Below are 16455 nucleotides of genomic sequence, written 5' to 3' on the forward strand. Positions count from 1 at the left end.
CCAGTTTTACAAGGTACATGCAGTCAATGAAAGTACACTAGGTTTTAAAATCCTGGTTATTGTTGACATTACACAAACTGCATAGACTTGTTTGTTGCAGTTTTACAGGTATTTGCATGCAAAACATGCAATCCAGCGTTTTTACACTAAGTGTATTGGTTGGGAACTGTATGTCCACATGTTCACATTCAAAAGCATTCCATCAGTTCAACAACATTAAGACTCAGCGCCCCACGTGATGCTAGCAGCCAATCAAACTGCATTTCAAATATTTTCTAATCCAACGCTCCTCTGTGTCCTCTGTTTGGTGACAGAGCGTGCAGAGGAGAGTTCTAGTGGGAGGGTCGTTCACTGAGTAGCTGCGAGTCACTGTGAGCTAACATATTTCTGATTTCAGCAGAGCGGGAGCTTCCAGGTCATTTAACATTGAACAGGTCATCTTAATGGGCTACATTTCACTTTTTTACCCAACACTCATCAAAGCTATGCTATGTGCTACTCATACTATGTATTATGTAGCTTCCTGCATCTACTTTTCCCTGCTTCTCTCTCTGCTGTCATGACTGAAAGCATCGCAGAGACCGCTGACACCAGCATACACGCACACACACACACACACATAAAAACACGCACACACACACACTGGAGCTCCAGCCTCCATGTGCGGCGCGCCTCTTTTAACTTAAAGTGCATCAGCTCACAGTTGATCCATAAAACAGAGTTGAGAACATGTGATCGGGTCAAACAGTCGACTTTTCTCCGTTCACTCTCAACGTGTCTGCAGCTAGCATAACGATAGCAAAGTCCTCTCACAGTCTCTGTAGTCTGTGAGCGTCTCCACTCTGACTCTGTGAAACAGTGCTGAGTTATAAACACTGCAGGTATAGTGCACGCTGAATGCACGTGCAGCAGGTGTAGGCAGATACACACCCGTCTAATAATGAGCAGGATGATTATATGAAGGGTCTCATGTTGTCAAAGATAAGTCAAGAGAGAACTTGTTTAGTGGAGTCAAAAAGTTCATTTAGGACCCTGAGCGTCGCTGATGAGGTGGTCCACACGAGTATTAAATACTGTAAATTATTAACCGCAGCAGGTGGGCAGGGTGACATCCGAGAACACGCACACTTTTGAAATGTCTTATTTCCACTGTTAGCATAAATGAATGTGCTTTAACGTTGCTAAATTAGCATTACAGCTATCAATCAGTCAAATTAGCTTCATAACTTTTAAATCACATGTAATTCAGTGGGCTTGACAGGTTGATTAAACAGCTAAAATGGACAGAAATAGACGTTTCAAACGTGTGTTGTCCTCTTTTTACAGGAGTCACTATGTCAGAGACATGCAAATTCAAAAATGAGTGGATGGAAGAAAATAACTGAGCTGCAGAGTAAACTGAAATGAAACAAAAGAAATTGCTTTTCAGCGATTTATTGAAAATATACAAACATTTTTAATTGTAGTGCTCCAGAGAAAGTACCAGTAAGAGAAAAGAGCGGGTTGAGTTAGGAATTGCCTCATTGAACATTTTAACTCCAGTGTGTCATGCTGATGAAGTGCTGTAATCTGTGGGTGTGTTTGTATTATTCTAAGATACATTTGTCATCATTATTTTTAAAAGATAAAACTGAGAAAGAATCTGGTTAAATGCAAGTTAAAAACTGCAGTAAAGAACACTTCCAGAGAAAGAGGGGGACGGGGGAATGTGTACGACGTGATAACTTGAGTCTTTAGTGGCTGACAACGTCCTGGAAAAGTCCTGGAAATGTCCTGGAAAACGATTTCAGGGAAAGAGTGGGAACCCTGCAGGAAACATGACAGATGAACAGTCACATGAATGATTGTCATTATCAGCACATCATCACCATTACTTACTGTATGTTTATACTCTGGTGCCAAGAAGGCAGACTATCAGACAGAATGCTATTTGGACTTTCAGAATAAAAGACAGTCTTAAGATAACCTGAAGAACTCCTCACAGAAGATCACAACAGATGGATCAGTGTTCCTGTCTCACCACAGCCATGACAGCACACATGTGAGAGGGAGTTTTACATGTTCTTAAATCTGCTTGGTGTGATAAAGGTCATATGTGTCATTTTAATTCTAGGAATTGTATATCTTCCACATTTAGATATGGCTGTAGTGTTTTAAAAGCAGCCTCCCACAGTGGTCAGGGATAAGCCCAAGTCCCTCTCTCATTGGTGTTTGATGCAGGATAAGCTGTCAGAGGAGGCAGTGGACCAATCTCCTCCCTGAAGTTCTCTCCCTCAGTCTGAAGTCAGTGAAAGGCCTCATCCTTTATGATGTGTCCCAGGTGGTTTAAAGGGTAGTCTAAGCCTACCCTGGAAGTTTCCATGTTCAGTTTGTCAGTGTTCTAGCAGCAGCTGTTAATAAGGGCTTATTCCATACAGGGCGTGATGGTTAAGACCACCCATTAAAGGATTCTGTAAGGATTGAACAACATCACAGCTGAATGAAAGAATTGTCTCTTTTAAAAGAGTTTAAGGGTGGAACCATGAAGCTGATAAAGAGACAGACTTGCTCTGTTCATAAAGGAGATTTTCCTTCATCCATATAGACGTAGACTTCACATGATGATGCTAAAACAATTCAAGTAGAAAACAGGAAATGAAGCGTCTGACCCTCAACAAGAATGACACATGATCATGTGACCTTTTTAAAGATTTGTTACTAAACAGTCAGAGTTTCATTATAAATACATTTAAATTATAGATATTTTATAGAACATGTTTGATTTTACACACACACACACACACACACACACACACACACACACACACACAGACACACACAGACACACACACTCACAGAGACACACACACACACACACACACACACACACACACACACACACACACACACACACACACACACACAGACAGTCCCAGGTGTGTGTAGCTCAGTAGAGTAGTGGGTGTGTAATCTTGACTGAGATCAGTAACATGTTGGTGTCTTTATTGACATGAACAGCTGGATGAATGTTTGGATGTTGTCTGTAGAAAGCTGACATTTGAATGATCCACAATAACACAATGACAAAGTCTCTCTACTTATTTTAGGGACACACTCACTGATTGGACCTAGTTATGTTCTTATCATCTCATTCATCATTCTTTTTATTCTCTTCTTTTATTCTTTATTCAGTTTGTGGAGCTGCAGTTTGTCAGAGATCAGCTGTTCTTCTCTGGCCTCAGCTCTGAAGTCCAACCCCTCCCATCTGAGACTTCTGAACCTGAACAACAACGAGCTGCAGGATTCAGGAGTGAAGCTGCTGAGTGATTTTCTGCAGAGTCCAAACTGTAGACTGGAGTCTCTGAGGTCAGTTCACTTCTTCTCTGTTTGTGTTTTACATCTCATGTGTTTGATTATCAGCTGAAACATTTTCATGTTCACATGTTTCTGACCTCCATGAAGTTTTAGATTGAATGCTGTTCATGTTGATTTTCTTGTTTGAATCTGGATCATCAATAAATCTGATTTTTAACAATATACTTTAAATGGAGTTCTTTAAAGAGCATATTGCAGGTTAAAGACAAAACTTCACTAATCATAGGAAAATACGTTAACAATACTGTTTTTAAAGAAATTCAGAAGTTAATAACCCACAGGGTCTCCTGGAGACGTTTTAGTCTTTGCTCTTTACTTCCGCATTCGGCTGTGACCTAACATGAGGGAGTCCCGCTGAATCCCCGTCTGTTTAACATGGAAAAGCATGGATCTGAGTGTCACTCCCGTCAATAAATAGGAAGAAAACATGTATTCCTTTACATATAATGGTGTGCTGGCTTATTATTCTGAACCTGTTAGATGTGATAGAGAGCAGAAACAGGCAGGATTAGAGGATTAACGGCCTCAGGAGAGAAGCTGTGGTGTGAGGAGAGACCCGGAGCAGGCGTCCTGCTGAGTGACATGTGTCAGCTCGCCATATATGGGCGAGTGTTGTGTTCACATCAGCACATATAAAGTTTGTAATCACATTCAATCAATTAAAAAACAATTTGTAGAAGGTGCAAGTGGCGATCATTCATCTTAACATTGTATCTGTACAACGTATTACGGTGCCGCGCTGAGAGAGAGAGAGACAGAGAGAGAGAGAGAGAGAGAGAGAACCCGATTACACAGTCTGTGCAAATGCAGCAGTATGTCTTTATTGTTTATTCCTCATGCAGCCCAGTGCTCACGTTGTTATAGAAAATACAGTGTATGATGCAGGATTCTCCTGATGTGAGTTCACAGCGCACGTCCACTGAACGTTATCCACACAAACATGCACAACAGCACACACACTCCACAGTTTAATACGTGCACATATATTAGGCTACTACAAAAAGGTTAAAATGTTAATGGGATAAAGGACCGACAGACGTAAAGCTTGTGTTTCTGTTTGTTTCTAAACCGCGCGTTCCGTCTTTCCCCACTGCACACACACACACACACGCACGCACGCACGCACGCACGCACGCACACACACACACAGACAGACACACACACACACACACACACACGCTCTGTTGCAACAGAGTTGGATTTATAATAAATCGTATGACTACATATATTAAAACAGACTGTCCGGTGTCTGTTACGCTCACACTAGAGAATATAACAGAGGATTCCAGCAGATCAAATCATTAAACGCTTGTCTGTGTATATAATATTTTATGTTAAACACCCAGAGATTTAAATTAATAAGGAAACGCTTTTGTGTTTGATGCCGAAATATTCAATGTGTCTGTTCGATGGTTTCTGAGGTTGTGGGAATAATTCACCAAAAAACACTTTGAATAATCAGCCACTTACACTATGCACCTGAATGTGCTGCAGGGAGGCATCCTGTCTGTTCTCACTCACTACCACGTATCATTAAACCTCTTTAATCATGTTTTAGCCTGTTTTTTGTGCTTTAATTCTTTTGTGTTGCCTTCTAAATGTTTGTTTGTAAAGTGTTTGATGCTCTCGGTGCAAGACAAGTTCCCCCAGGGGCAATAAAGGCTTTATTCATTCATTCATACACGGACGCATAAAGCCGATCAAAGCAGAGTGACAGAACGCGACTCCCTTATGTTACGTCTTATGACGCGTTGTTGAAAAAAAAGCGAGTTCTAAACAGCTACGCTAAAAACAGCCACTTTCTCCTCTAAATTAGATTAGAGCACTTATGTGTTGAAGAATATACAGAAAATTGACGTGTTAATTTACACTTTTTTTAACCTGCAATATGCTCTTTAAGTTTTTAAAGTGAAAGTTTCTGATTTTTATTAAATGTTCAAAACTGAAGACACGAGATTATCTGAACTGACATATATGTGATTATGAAGCACACACACACACACACACACACACACTCAATAACTCACACACACACACACACACACACACACACACACACACACAGACAGTCCCAGGTGGGTGTAGCTCAGTAGAGTAGTGGGTGTGTAATCTTGACTGAGATCAGTAACATGTTGGTGTCTTTATTGACATGAACAGCTGGATGAATGTTTGGATGATGTCTGTAGAAAGCTGACATTTGAATGATCCACAATAACACAATGACAAAGTCTCTCTACTTATTTTAGGGACACACTCACTGATTGGACCTAGTTATGTTCTTATCATCTCATTCATCATTCTTTTTATTCTCTTCTTTTATTCTTTATTCAGTTTGTGGAGCTGCAGTTTGTCAGAGATCAGCTGTTCTTCTCTGGCCTCAGCTCTGAAGTCCAACCCCTCCCATCTCAGATATCTGAACCTGACCTACAACAATCTGCAGGATTCAGGAGTGAAGCAGCTGAGGGACCTTGAGAAGGATCCAGACTACAGACTGGAGACTCTGATGTATGTAAAGGTGTAGAGGCTAAGCCGACGCTTTAAGCCACTGAGGCATTGCACCTGGGTTACTAATTGACGCGCTGTTGTTACCTTGTTTCATGAATGAAAGTCCACTTGTTTCTTTGTTGTTTATCATGCCATTGATTTATTTTCATCCATTTAGTTCACCATTTCCATATTTCACGATCAAACATCCCCATAGGTAACCGTGCTTTCCACTGCTTTAGCGGTCAACAACTGTTTTGCCCTTCCAGGTGGAAAACCTGACCGGGAACAAAGGTTCCTACCTTATATAGACAATTGTGACACACCCCGTTAGTTGACAGACACACACACCCTGCATATTATATTAATAATCTGCTCCTACAAAAGGGTTACGTTGAGTCCATCCTGGTCTCTGCTGGGTTAAGTTGAGTCCGTCCTGGTCTCTGCTGGTTTAAGTTGAGTCCATCCTTGTCTCTGCTGGGTTAAGTTGAGTCCATCCTGGTCTCTGCTGGGTTAAGTTGAGTCCGTCCTGGTCTCTGCTGGGTTAAGTTGAGTCCGTCCTGGTCTCTGCTGGGTTAAGTTGAGTCCATCCTGGTCTCTGCTGGGTTAAGTTGAGTCCATCCTGGTCTCTGCTGATGATTATAATAATAATAATGATCTTATATGATTATAATAATAATGATCTTATATGATTATAATAATAATAATGATCTTATATGATAATAACTCATGACCTCTCTGATTTATGTCTTTTTATATCAACAGATGGAAGTGAGTGTTTAAAGAGAGGATCCTGTTGTTCCTGACGATCACAGAGCTGGAAGCAGCAGCAGCTGGTGTTTGGTGAGTCTGTAACTGGGCCGTGTTACTGGGAGACTGACGGACCAATCACAGCTCAGATGAGTCTCAGTGCTGCAGTCTGAGCTGCTCTGAGATCAGCTCCACCGTCACACACAGGACCATGACCTCGGACTGTTTTCTATTCTCATATTCTGAACTTAAACTGCTTCATGACTCAACGAGCCAAGATGAACTCTTTGGATATAAATGTTTGTGTTACAGCACCACCCTGTGGACATGTGCAGTGCTGCACTCTTATTCACAGATAACAGTAGAAGTTGATGCCACCTGTTAAAGTGTGAAGTTGTGTTTGTAACCACGAGTCGTTGGTCGTCTGATAATAAATCAGTCGTCTCTTTGTTGGATCCAAACAAAGAGGAGGCTTCACTGAGTTTTTAAAAGAACTACAAACATGGATGTCTGGATGTTTGAACTTTCAGTTTGGATTCTCTCAGCATTTTAAATAGAAATACATTCAGTCTGTGGAGATTTGATTTGAAGAATAATTCATGTTCAGGTTCTGTTCCTGCTATCACTGCTTTCTGCCAGCAGGTGTCGCTGTTTCCACAGTTTTCTCCCAGACTGATGAATCTGAGAGATTCTGAGAGATTTCTCTGCCAGGAAACACAGAGGGTGCGTTCAGAGTATATATTATATATTATATATTACCATATATATATATATAAACTGTTTATATATATATATATATGGTCCCTCCTGTCCACTAACACTCACATTTCTTCTTTAACCCAGGAAGCAGTTAAGTGGCGGCCATGATGAGAACCGTTTGAATTCTCTAAGAGTGAAGGAAAGGAGGCTTAATGCTTCCTTTATAGCCTCCTTTAGGAAACACTGGAGCATCCTTTACCAAAGGAGATGAGAAAGTGCCGACCCACAATTCATTGCGGCCACAACTTTTAAAGCGACTGGCTCATCCGACCCGTATCGGAGCGTTCAGGAAAACTAAGGATCTGTGAGAGGAGACATGTGGAGACAATCTGCATATTGATTTGACTTATAATTATTTATAGCCTTTGTGTTTATTTCATTTCTTTTTATTGTGTGAAGAAGGTGAACTTTGCTTTTATACATTCTTGTATCATGTTTGTGGAGATGATTTGATGTTATTTGATGATTTAATAGGAGAAATTGTAACAGGCCAATAAAACCTTGTTTATAAAAACAGAAAAGAGACGCAGATCATAGAAGTTATCTCTGTAATAATTTACCTTAACTTTAAACGATCTTAAACCCAGAGGTAAACTGTGAACGTGATGTTGATGTTATAAAACCATCACAGTGAAGTTTCCTGGTGTCTAATAAAGCCTTTTATTTTTATTCACACCACGTGGTTTTTAGGATTATTTCACCTGTAAGAAGGCTCAAACATTTTTGATGAAGATGTGACAAGAAGAAACGACACATGACATCAAAACACAGGTCGAATTTTTAGAAGATAGAAAAAGAATAACATCTGGATATATAATTTCTAATGGTTATCAAATGCAATTTTAATTGTTCTGACAGAATGAACCATGCGACGTACTTAAGGTACCTTCTCCGTTTCAACCTCTGGGGGGCAGTAGTGCTCCATGCAAGTTTTAACAAGATCACGTTGGTGAGAATTTGGAAAGTTTGATTTCTGATAACTCCGCTGTACATGGTCGGATTTGAACCCTGGTTGGATGAAAATGTTTGTCTCAATGTCCTAAGAAAGTTTATCCACCTGAACATTCAAATAAACATTCGTTAGCATACAAAGTGAACATGGCGGTATTCTTTCTTTGGTCAACAGATGTGGCTATAAAACCCATTAGGCAAATTCCAGAGGAGGCCGGAGGAGTATCTGGTTGTAATGTAAATCAAGTATCCCAGAACATACAGTAGATGTTGACCTAGCCGTCTCTGGTTTGTTTCAGGGCTGGAACAAACCGGTTTCTGATTAGCAGATGCGTATTGAAATTCTTTGAAGGTGTTTTCTGCGTCTCGCGAACCCCCCAAGGAGTTCAGTTTGGTGTCAGAGTCATTAACTTTGTCTGTAAGGGAGTGTGAATCCAGAGGACGAGAGAGAAGCTCTCTGTGGGTTCACAGATTTAGATCGATATATTCCATAACAGCTTAAAATTCTAAACACAAAAAGACTGATAGCTTGAGAGAAGTGATCAGACCAGCAGAAAGACGAGAAACAAAGAAGACTCAAACAAGACTTAACAAAAACTCTTCAACTCCTCCTGTCTCATCCTTTGCAGCAGGCAGAAAAGGGGCGGGGCTTTGCTCCACCCATAGTGAGACAAGGATCCAACAACTCAACAGTTGAATTCCTTATAACTAAAGTCAAAGAAGAATAAAAGTAAATAAAAGGCTTTATGACGTCACCATATTGAACTAATTATGTCATTAGTCATCTCTGAACATTCAGGAAAACATTCTGGAAATCTGTCATTCAAAGTGTTAATCAATGAATCAGAGGAAATGCATCAGTATGAAAACAGAAAAGATAATGTGACCCTCTATATATGATAATACAGAGTCTAAATATATGTTTAAACGTATTAGCTTTAGAAAATACTGAGCACAAGATGGGAGGAAGATGTTCAGTTTAAATCCAAGAACTCACTTTTAAACAATTGTTTTCTTTTCCTTTTAAACAATTCCCAGAGATTGTACGATGTTTGTCAATGTTGATTCATTCACAGACAGAAGGTCTTCTGACCTGGTCTCAGTCAGTCGTCTTATCTGGAGGTGAAGGATCAAAAAACTCAATGGTAACTCTCAGTTTAGTGCCCCCATGAGAGAGTCACCGGAGACGCCCCTGTGGCTTGGATGAGCCTCCCTACAGGACGTCGTAAAACTCTCAGCGTCATCTATCTGAAGTTAAGAATCAGTGGATAACTGAGAGAGAGGGGATTTTGAGTCCAGTATCAAATATTTAGGCTCCACGAGCATGTGAGGGAGAGCGAGCGACAGGTTACTGGTGCAGTTCACCTGACGGCCATGTGGTGAATTAGAAAGTAACTTATATCCCCTTCAATAAATCTTTCTCCTCCTGGGCTGTCATGTCACGTCGGTTCCTGTGGATCGATGGCGTGGACGGCCTGCTGCTGTGTGACCCGTCCGAGTCCGACTGCTACGACAAATAATATAAGCCTTACATGAATATACATGTCAACGTGGATCTAAGAGTTTTTAATGCTGGTTTCTTACTTTAGCTGTTTATTTAGTAGAACATGAAACCAAAACAAACTGCTGTTTGGCCACGCCTCCTCCATACTGAAGCCTCCGGTCTCTTCCAGAGACACACCTCCAACCGCCCTATACTCACGTTCGCCCTATACTTACTGCAGCTGGTAGCTTCAGTCACCTGTGTCCAGCATTGTAGTGTTAGCATGCTAATGTTAGCGCACTTTAGTTAGCTGGTAGCTTCAGTCACCTGTGTCCTGCAATGTAGTGTTAGCATGCTAATGTTAGCGCACTTTAGTTAGCTGGTAGCTTCAGTCACCTGTGTCCTGCATTGTAGTGTTAGCATGCCAATGTTAGCACACTTTAGTTAGCTGGTAGCTTCAGTCACCTGTGTCCTGCATTGGAGTGTTAGCATGCTAATGTTAGCGCACTTTAGTTAGCTGGTCGCTTCAGTCACCTGTGTCCTGCAATGTAGTGTTAGCATGCTAATGTTAGCGCACTTTAGTTAGCTGGTAGCTTCAGTCACCTGTGTCCTGCATTGTAGTGTTAGCATGCCAATGTTAGCACACTTTAGTTAGCTGGTAGCTTCAGTCACCTGTGTCCTGCATTGGAGTGTTAGCATGTATTAGAATAATAGGCCTCTTTCTACTTATAATCAAAGTGTTTACTGCAATAATGATTGTTGAATAAAGGTTTGATCACCAAATACAAAGGAATGATTAGATGTCCATTGTATGAATTATGTTTGTTCACATTTATATTATATCAGTTATTATATCATGTTTTACTTTAAGTGTTTTAATCTAATTGAGATTTTAATTCAGAGGTTAAAGGTATTCTGTGAAGAGGGCTTGCAGAAGTGAGTGCACATTCCAACATGTGTTTTGATGTGGCCCTTTAAACTGAATCACTCAAATCAATCATAGGTTTAGTTTAAGGCCGTGAACAGTTAATCACTCACCCACATTGATAGGTTCAGTGGGCCTTGATAGTTAATCACTTAAGAGGTTTGTTGCTTAAAAGGAAATGATGACTAGACTAGATGTCTGCTTGTGATATGAAACAGGCCAGGCAGGATGTTTCTTCCCCTATAGAAGGACAAAGGATTCGGGAGTATGATGCACCAATGAGAGAAGCGGAACCAAACATCAGGAGGCGCATAATTTGGAAAGATGTCCCAATCAGAGGAAGGAAACCGCACATTCTCAAATGCATAATTTGGTTAGATAATCTCTGTCTAATTTATAAAAGGGTTCAGGGAAAGATAGTCGGGGCTCAGACTTCGCTAACTGACCAGGTATCTGTCTGTTGTCAGGGACACGTAGTGTTGAACCCAGAGACTCTGTAACTTCTATTCTTGATTCATCGGGTTAGTAAACTCTATTAACCTGAAAGAGACTTCTTCAGTCATTCCTCTCATCCCATCAAAAGAATGCGCAGAGATTTGAGGTAATTATTTAGAGGAGTCAGATTTCTATTAACAACATTTAGGAAAAGCATTAAATAGCAACTTTTATCCTTCACTTGGTGCCCCCGACGTGATAGGGGATGAGGTTTGACGGAGGACGTAAGTATTGATTAATTTATGAAAATTTTATGAAATATGTTTAATTCAAATGTATTAATTTCTTAAGGTGGTAGAACGACTGCATTGAAGTCTATGGTACAACGTCCAGACCTATCCAGACATCGAGAGGCCTCACAAAAACCAAAGGTGAACACAAACCTTTTCCATAAAATTGTGCACATTGGAAAATCAAAATTATCGTTGTCTGGTTTGGGTATAGACGGTGTTAATGTCTAAATTTAAAAAATTGAATCAAGAATACAAGTAAGCGATCGAACAGAAGGCCGTACGAAGAGAAGTCAGGGGCGAGAGACTGGCTGTGAAACCAGGGGCGAGAGACTGGTTAGAAAGCCAGGGGCGAGAGACTGGCTGTGAAACCAGGGGCGAGAGACTGGTTGTGAAGTCAGGGGCGAGAGACTGACTAGGAAACCAGGGGCGAGAGACTGGTTAGTAAGCTAGGGGCGAGAGACTGGCTGGGTTGAATGTTGGGCTGGGTCTTTTCTTCTGACACTGAATGACGATGTAAAGAAGTCAACAGGTTGAACGCTGGTCATTTCAGTTGACAGAGAACTGTGTGTGGGATCATTGGGGAGGCGGTGAATCAGTGTATTAAAACTGTTTGTGAGTCTGGGATAGAACCCCCAGTGACTGGCCGCAGTTGTCATTAGGACTGCTGTAGAAGCTTGCCAATTAGGACTCCAAATAGGGCATTGCGTCTATACATTTTCTGCTGTTCACGTGTATATAGTGTCTTTTGTTGTGTGTTAACTTGGACAGAAGTTCTGTTCCTTAAGTTCAAGTACAAATATTGAGAGATATATATTTTTTCATTGCGTTCATTGCACCTCCTTTTCTCTTTTCTCTCACTGGTTCAGAGAGTGGAAAGGTAGGGTTTTTTTCTTCTACCCTGTTACTAGTATTTTGAGCAACACCTTTAGTTCTACCTAGTAGATGTGTGTGTGCTGGTGGAGTCTTTGGATGTGTGAGTGAGTGCTGTACAGCCTGAGTAGATGTGTGTGTGTGTGCTGTTGATGTCTGTTGGTGTGTGTGTTGGTGTGCTGTGTGGTAAATCATGTGTGTGAAGGCCTGTGTAATTATTTTGTTTGAGTGGGATTGATAAATAGAATTTTAGTGTTATTAAATAGGCATTAATAGTGGAACATTTCCTGAAGGAGAGGAGTAGATCTTTTAAAATTCTTCTAAAAGGTTTAAAATAGATGAACTATACATTTGCATAGTTAAGAGGAGGAGTTCCTTTCTAACTGCTGGAAGATTCATTTTGGGTTTTGGCTGTTGATTGGAAGAGTGGGGCTCTGATCTGTGTGCTTGTTGACTCTGTGCACTGGGTTGATCAGTATCTTTAAAGGAGAGATTAGAGGGTGTTTTACAGGAGAGAAGAAGGCCCCATCCTTTCTTAGCCCATTCAGTATCACCCCACAGTCCTCACTGTTGTTACTTTGTTTTTATGTAGTTAAATGTGTTCATGTTTTATAGTGTTTTTTCTTGTTGTTATATCGACATATTATATAACTAAATTTGAGCATTGATTAATTCAAGGAGCGCAGGAAATGAGTTAGCTGTCATAGGTCACTAGGACTTGTTTGCATGCATCTATTATGCAAACAACCCACTTCGTTTTTTACATTCTTAAAATAGAAAACCAAAAATTGCTTTATTTTGGCCCCATAGCTTCATTTAAACTTTATAATATGTTCACCTTGCTGACATTTCAACTATTTCTAGACTGTTTACGAGTGATGTTTAAACAATTAGACTGGACATTTTACTGATATGACTGACAAACTGTACACAAACATGTTGAGTCAAAGTCAAATTAGATGGTGCTAATCTTGTTGCCATGTTCTTAATATAAGGTTGTACTGGGGGGGGCATAGCTTTAGTTCAAACAAGCAGTCCTAGTAGCAGGCCTCCCAGAATCAGTAAAAGCAAAACTAGTTGAAATGCCTGGTTTTAATAGTGTATCGCTCCCCAGATGGGAGATACACGTCTTACATCACTTACGCTCACATAAACAACAGCAAACAGCAGATGATAGAGTTAATAAGACTTAGAGCTTCACCTCCTAAAGATGCTGCTTCAAGAGGCAGAGGCTACTTTGTACTACTATCAAATACAAGCCATCCAAATAAGCGCTGGTGTTTCATCTAGAGCAACCATATGTACAGCAGCCATATCACTCTTATGAGAGGAGTACAGGGTACAATTTCAATCTGTACAGGCGTGGTTACAGGGGATATGGTGGACTTGGCTGGGGTGGGTTTGCTCCAGGTCCACAGAATCAAGGATGTTTTTATTATGGGACACTCGACCAGTGGGCCAGACACCGCCCAGGACAGTGGGCTGCTCCGGCCCTCCCTCACAGGGCCCTCTGAAGCAGCAAGCAGCATGGTTCTTATCAGTACCGGCCTCCTAATGGACAAGGAGCCACCCAGGTGTGACAGCAGCCTGGTTAAATGTCAAGGGTCATCCAGAGTGCTTTAAGGGAGAGGGTTTGGCAGAGCCCCTCCTCACAAAGACTGTTGAATTCATGCAGCTCTATGGTTGACACAGGACTGTTACTCCACTCTCACTGGTGATGTTTCACAACCTTCAATCTTCATCGCAATGGGTTGCAGTGGTGGAGTTCACGGGTCAAGGGACATTCTTGCTTTTTACAACTTTTGGGAAACTTGGGTGCAGTCAATCCAGCCTTTAGTCCCTCCAAAAGACCTGTACCACGTTACTTTAAATTACATTCGCACTTCCAACTTTGTGTATCATGATGCTTTTGAAGCATGTTGTTATTTCTCACTGGTGTATTACCTCTCTCTGTATTCTTATGGGCCCAGAGGGTGTTGTAGCTGCCGTTCATTTGACCTCTAACAGACAGAATGGTTTTAATTCTCAGATTATTTTACTCCATTCTTCTTAGATGTTTCTGAAAAAGGGGGTGTTGTTAATGCGGCCCTTTTTCAGGCAAAAGGGGGACATAGACGGGCATTGATGCATAATATATGCAGTGGCTGTAGTAAAAGCTCTTGTAAAGACAACACATAGTGTGACTTTCTTCATCCTTATCTAAAGCATTCACCGTGACAAATCTCAGACAAACAAAGTTGTAAATAGTTTTGTTCCATTCACACATTATTTACACTGCAGAAAGCATAAACATAGCTGACTAAATGAACCTTTACTTCTCACATCTGTGAAGAACAAGTCCAGAAATATGTCAAACTAAGGGCTAATTTGTCAAATGTGTATATTGCTCATTTAGAGGTGAGTTGACATCTGTTCCCCATTACAGGTCTCGGAGATCCACTCCTAATTCTTTTGATTTGACTAAAGGTCCCACTTATATAGATTCGATTGGGGTACCTAGGGGGGTTCCAGATGAGTATAAATTAGCAGATCAGGTAGCTGCAGGATTCGAGAACATTCCCATCATCTCTTCTATTTTTCCAATAACACCTAGTAAGAATGTAGATAGAATTAATTATATACATTATAATGCTCAACGGCTTGCAAATTTAACCAGGGATGCTGTTGCTGGATTGTCAGAGCAAATGGCAGCCACCTCTCTAATGACTGTACAAAATAGAATGGCCCTAGACATGCTTCTGGCTGAGAAGGGTGGAGTGTGTCACATGTTTGGAGATCACTGTTGTACCTTTATTCCCAATAACACAGCCCCGGACGGCTCAGTCACTAGGGCGCTTGCTGGTCTCCGCACTCTGTCTGAAGAGATGACGGAACATTCTGGAGTATACAGCCCATTCAATAGCTGGGTGGATCGAATGTTTGGTAAATGGAAGGCTGTCTTTCTGTCTATACTAACCACTATCATAATGGTTATTGCTTTGCTTGTGCTCTGTGGGTGTTGTTGCATTCCATGCATCCGCTCCCTCTCAATACGTTTGATTTCTACTGCTATTGAAGGTAAATTAGATGCTCCTCCCCCTTATCAGTTGCCCTTGATTGCATCTGAGACTCAGGCTTTGCTACTCTCCGATGCTCCAATTATTGAACTAGATCTCCAATGTTTGTGAAGAAGATTCTTTATAAATTGACCTCATGTTTGATGAGGTCAATTTTGCAGAAGTGAGTGCACATTCCAACATGTGTTTGATGTGGCCCTTTAAACTGAATCACTCACCAAATCAAACATAGGTTTAGTTTAAGGCCCTGAACAGTTAATCACTCATCCACATTGATCGGTTCAGTGGGCCTTGATGGTTAATCACTTAAGAGGTTTGTTGCTTAAAAGGAAATGATAGACTAGACTAGACGTCTTCCTGTGATAAGAAACAGGCCAGATAGGATGTGTCTTCCCCTACAGAAGGACAAAGGATTCGGGAGTATGATGCACCAATGAGAGAAGCGGAACCAAACATCAGGAGGCGCATAATTTGGAAAGCTGCCCAATCAGAGGAAGGAAACTGCACATTCTCAAATGCATTATTTGGTTAGATAATCTCTGTCTAATGTATAAAAGGGTTCAGGGAAAGATAGTCGGGGCTCAGACTTCATGAACTGACCAGGTATCTGTCTGTTATCAGGGACACGTAGTGTTGAACCCAGAGACTCTGTAACTTCTATTCTTGATTCATCAGGTTCATAAACTCTGTTAACCTGAAAGAGACTTCTTCAGTCATTCCTCTCATCCCATCAAAAGAATGTGCAGAGATTTGAGGTAATTATTTAGAGGAGTCAAGTTTCTATTAACAACATTTGGGAAGAGGATTAAATAGCAACTTTTATCCTTCACTTGGTGACCTCGACGTGATGGGGATGAGGTTTGACGGAGGACGTAAGTATTGATTAATTTATGAAAATTTTTTGGAATATGTTTAATTCAAATGTATTAATTTCTTCAGGTGGTAGAACGACTGCATTGAAGTCTATGGTACGACGTCCAGACCTATCCAGACATCGAGAGGCCTCACAAAAACCAAAGGTGAACACAAACCTTTTCCATAAAATTGTGCACATTGGAAAATCAAAATTATTGTTGTCTAGTTTGGGTATAGACG

At 40.9% G+C, this 16455-nt stretch overlaps 1 protein-coding gene across 1 annotated transcript in view; it reads left to right on the forward strand.

Moving 5' to 3' along the window:
- The window catches only part of LOC306825396 (uncharacterized protein), a 498202-nt gene that overhangs the window by 346108 nt on the left and 135639 nt on the right, over positions 1 to 16455 (forward strand). The gene's annotated exons all lie outside the window — the stretch shown is intronic.

Source organism: Symphodus melops (assembly GCF_947650265.1).
Source record: "Symphodus melops genome assembly, chromosome: 6".
NCBI lineage: Eukaryota > Metazoa > Chordata > Actinopteri > Labriformes > Labridae > Symphodus > Symphodus melops.